Raw genomic sequence first — 6000 nt, forward strand, 5'->3', positions numbered from 1 at the left:
TGCTGTGAATATAAATGTAAATAGAAATATAGTATCAATTGCTGTGAATATAAATGTAAATAGAAATACAGTATCAATTGCTGTAAATATAAATGTAAATAGAAATACAGTATCAATTGCTTTAAATATAAATGTAAATAGAAATACAGTATCAATTGCTGTAAATATAGATGTAAATAGAAATACAGTATCAATTGCTGTAAATATAAATGTAAATAGAAATACAGTATCAATTGCTGTAAATATAAATGTAAATAGAAATATAGTATCAATTGCTGTAAATATAAATGTAAATAGAAATATAGTATCAATTGCTGTAAATATAAATGTAAATAGAAATATTGTATTAATTGCTGTAAATATAAATGTAAATAGAAATATAGTATCAATTGCTGTGAATATAAATGTAAATAGAAATATAGTATCAATTGCTGTAAATATAAATGTAAATAGAAATACAGTATCAATTGCTGTAAATATAGATGTAAATAGAAATACAGTATCAAATGCTGTAAATACAGATGTAAATAGAAATATTTTATCAATTGCTGTAAATAGAAATGTAAATAGAAATATAATATCAATTGCTGTAAATATAGATGTAAATAGAAATACAGTATCAATTGCTGTAAATATAGATGTAAATAGAAATATAGTATCAATAGCTGTAAATAGAAATGTAAATAGAAATATAATATCAATTGCTGTAAATATAAATGTAAATAGAAATATTGTATCAATTGCTGTGAATATAAATGTAAATAGAAATATAATATCAATTGCTGTAAATATAAATGTAAATAGAAATATTGTATTAATTGCTGTAAATATAAATGTAAATAGAAATATTGTATTAATTGCTGTAAATATAAATGTAAATAGAAATATACTATCAATTGCTGTGAATATAAATGTAAATAGAAATATAATATCAATTGCTGTAGATATAAATGTAAATAGAAATATTGTAATGATTCCTGTAAATATAAATGTAAATAGAAATATTGAATCAATTGCTGTAAATATAAATGTAAATAGAAATATTGTATCAATTGCTTTAAATATAAATGTAAATAGAAATACAGTATCAATTGCTGTAAATATAGATGTAAATAAAAATATTGTATCAATTACTGTAAATATAAATGTAAATAGAAATATAGTATAAATTACTGTAAATATAAATATAAATAGAAATATTGTATCAATTGCTGTAAATGTAAACGTAAATAGAAATATAGTATCAATTGCTGTAAATGTAAACGTAAATAGAAATATAGTATCAATTGCTGTAAATGTAAACGTAAATAGAAATATTGTATCAATTACTGTAAATATAAATATAAATATAGTATCAATTGCTGTAAATATAGATGTAAATAGAAATATAGTATCAATAGCTGTAAATATAAATGTAAACAGAAATAATGTATTAACTGCTGTAAATATAAATATAAATAGAACAATTGTATCAATTGCTGTTAATATAAATGTAAATAGAAATATTGTATCAATTGCTGTAAATAGAAATATTGTATCAATTGCTGTAGATATAAATGCTAGTAAAAATATTGTGTCAATAGCTGTAAATATAAATGTAACAAGAAATATCGTATCAATTGCTGTAAATATAAATGTAAATAGAAATATTGTATCAATTGCTGTAATTATAAATGTAAATAGAAATATCATATCAATTGCTGTAAATATAAATGTAAATAGAAATATTGTATCAATTGCTGTAAATATAAATATAAATAGAAATATTGTATTAATTGCTGTAAATATAAATGTAAATAAAAATATAGTATCAATTGCTGTAAATATAAATGTAAATAGAAATATAGTATCAATAGCTGTAAATATAAATGTAAATAGAAATATTGTATTAATTGCTGTAAATATAAATGTAAATAGAAATATAGTATCATATGCTGTAAATATGAATTTAAATAGAAATATAGTATCGATTGCTTTAAATATAAATGTAAATAGAAATATTGTATCAATTGCTTGAAATATAAATGTAAATAGAAATATAGTATCAATTGCTGTAAATAGAAATATTGTATCAATTGCATTAGATATAAATGTAAGTAGAAATATTGTGTCAATTGCTGCAAATATAAATATAACTAGAAATATAGTATCAATTGCTGTAGATATAAATGTAAATAAAAATATCATATAAATTGCTGTAAATATAAATGTTAATAGAAATATAGTATCAATTGCTGTAAATATAAATGTAAATAGAAATATAGTATCAATTGCTGTAAATATGTATGTAAATAGAAATATAGTATCGATTGCTTTAAATATAAATGTAAATAGAAATATAGTATCGATTGCTTTAAATATAAATGTAAATAGAAATATAGTATCAATTGCTGTAAATATAAATGTAAATAGAAATATAGTATCAGTTGCTGTAAACATAAATGTAAATAGAAATATTGTATTAATTGCTTTAAATATAAATGTAAATAGAAATATTGTATCAATTGCTGTAAATATAAATATGAATAGAAATATAGTATCAATTGCTGTAAATATAAATTTAAATAGCAATATAGTATACATTTCTGTAAATATAAATGTAAATAGAAATATTGTATCGATTACTGTAAATATAAATGTAAATAGAAATATAATATCCATAGCTGTAAATATAAATGTAAATAGAAATATTCTATCAATTGCTGTAAATATAAATGTAAATTGAAATATAGTATCAATTGCTGTAAATATAAATGTAAACAGAAATATTGTATCGATTGCTGTAAATACAAATGTAAAGAGAAATAGAGTATCAATTGCTGTAAATATAAATGTAAATAGAAATATTGTATCAATTGCTGTAGATATAAATGTAAATAGAAATATAGTATCAATTGCCGTAAATATAAATATAAATAGAAATATTGTATCAATTGCTGTAATTATAAATGTAAATAGAAATATTGTATCAATTGCTGTAATTATAAATGTAAATAGAAAAATAATATAAATTGCTGTAAATATAAATGTAAATAGAATATTGTATCAATTGCTGTAAATATAAATGTAAATAGAAATATAGTATCAATTGCTGTAAATATAAATGTAAATAGAAAAATTGTATCAATTGCTGTAAATATAAATGTAAATAGAAATATAGTATCAATTGCTGTAATTATAAATGTAAATAGAAATATTTTATCAATTGCTGTAAATGTAAATGTAAATAGAAATATAGTATCAGTTGCTGTAAATAGAAATATTGTATCAATTACTGTAGATATAAATGTAAGTAGAAATATTGTGTCAATTGCTGTGAATATAAATGTAAATAGAAATATTGTATCAATTGCTGTAAATATAAATGTAAATAGAAATACAGTATCAATTGCTGTAAATATAAATGTAAATAGAAATATAGTATCAATTGCTGTAAATATAAATGTAAATAGAAATATAGTATCAATTGCTGTAAATATAAATGTAAATAGAAATATAGTATCAATTGCTGTAAATAGAAATATTGTATCCATTACTGTAGATATAAATGTAAGTAGAAATATTGTGTCAATTGCTGTGAATATTAATGTAAATAGAAATATTGTATCAATTGCTGTAAATATAAATGTAAATAGAAATACAGTATCAATTGCTGTAAATATAAATGTAAATAGAAATATAGTATCAATTGCTGTAAATATAAATGTAAATAGAAATATAGTATCAATTGCTGTAAATATAAATGTAAATAGAAAAATTGTATCAATTGCTATAAATATAGATGTTAATAGAAATACAGTATCAATTGCTGTAAATATAAATGTAAATAGAAATATAGTATCAATTGCTGTGAATATAAATGTAAATAGAAATATAGTATCAATTGCTGTGAATATAAATGTAAATAGAAATATAGTATCAATTGCTGTGAATATAAATGTAAATAGAAATACAGTATCAATTGCTGTAAATATAAATGTAAATAGAAATACTGTATCAATTGCTGTAAATATAAATGTAAATAGAAATACAGTATCAATTGCTGTAAATATAGATGTAAATAGAAATACAGTATCAATTGCTGTAAATATAAATGTAAATAGAAATACAGTATCAATTGCTGTAAATATAAATGTAAATAGAAATATAGTATCAATTGCTGTAAATATAAATGTAAATAGAAATATTGTATTAATTGCTGTAAATATAAATGTAAATAGAAATATACTATCAATTGCTGTGAATATAAATGTAAATAGAAATATAGTATCAATTGCTGTAAATATAAATGTAAATAGAAATACAGTATCAATTGCTGTAAATATAGATGTAAATAGAAATACAGTATCAAATGCTGTAAATATAGATGTAAATAGAAATATTTTATCAATTGCTGTAAATAGAAATGTAAATAGAAATATAATATCAATTGCTGTAAATATAGATGTAAATAGAAATACAGTATCAATTGCTGTAAATATAGATGTAAATAGAAATATAGTATCAATAGCTGTAAATAGAAATGTAAATAGAAATATAATATCAATTGCTGTAAATATAAATGTAAATAGAAATACAGTATCAATTGCTGTAAATATGAATGTAAATAGAAATATAGTATCGATTGCTTTAAATATAAATGTAAATAGAAATATAGTATCGATTGCTTTTAATATAAATGTAAATAGAAATATAGTATCAATTGCTGAAAATATAAATGTAAATAGAAATATAGTATCAATTGCTGTAAATATAAATGTAAATAGAAATATAGTATCAGTTGCTGTAAACATACATGTAAATAGAAATATTGTATTAATTGCTTTAAATATAAATGTAAATAGAAATATTGTATCAATTGCTGTAAATATAAATATGAATAGAAATATAGTATCAATTGCTGTAAATATAAATTTAAATAGCAATATAGTATACATTGCTGTAAATATAAATGTAAATAGAAATATTGTATCGATTACTGTACATATAAATGTAAATAGAAATATAATATCCATAGCTGTAAATATAAATGTAAATAGAAATATTCTATCAATTGCTGTAAATATAAATGTAAATTGAAATATAGTATCAATTGCTCTAAATATAAATGTAAACAGAAATATTGTATCAATTGCTGTAAATATAAATGTAAATAGAAATAGAGTATCAATTGCTGTAAATATAAATGTAAATAGAAATATTGTATCAATTGCTGTAGATATAAATGTAAATAGAAATATAGTATCAATTGCCGTAAATATAAATATAAATAGAAATATTGTATCAATTGCTGTAATTATAAATGTAAATAGAAATATTGTATCAATTGCTGTAATTATAAATGTAAATAGAAAAATAATATAAATTGCTGTAAATATAAATGTAAATAGAATATTGTATCAATTGCTGTAAATATAAATGTAAATAGAAATATAGTATCAATTGCTGTAAATATAAATGTAAATAGAAAAATTGTATCAATTGCTGTAAATATAAATGTAAATAGAAATATAGTATCAATTGCTGTAATTATAAATGTAAATAGAAATATTTTATCAATTGCTGTAAATATAAATGTAAATAGAAATATAGTATCAATTGCTGTAAATAGAAATATTGTATCAATTACTGTAGATATAAATGTAAGTAGAAATATTGTGTCAATTGCTGTGAATATAAATGTAAATAGAAATATTGTATCAATTGCTGTAAATATAAATGTAAATAGAGATACAGTATCAATTGCTGTAAATATAAATGTAAATAGAAATATAGTATCAATTGCTGTAAATATAAATGTAAATAGAAATATAGTATCAATTGCTGTAAATATAAATGTAAATAGAAATATAGTATCAATTGCTGTAAATAGAAATATTGTATCAATTACTGTAGATATAAATGTAAGTAGAAATATTGTGTCAATTGCTGTGAATATAAATGTAAATAGAAATATTGTATCAATTGCTGTAAATATAAATGTAAATAGAAATACAGTAT

Source organism: Euprymna scolopes, chromosome 4 (assembly GCF_053919585.1).
Source record: "Euprymna scolopes isolate OS-2025 chromosome 4, ASM5391958v1, whole genome shotgun sequence".
Taxonomy (NCBI): domain Eukaryota; kingdom Metazoa; phylum Mollusca; class Cephalopoda; order Sepiida; family Sepiolidae; genus Euprymna; species Euprymna scolopes.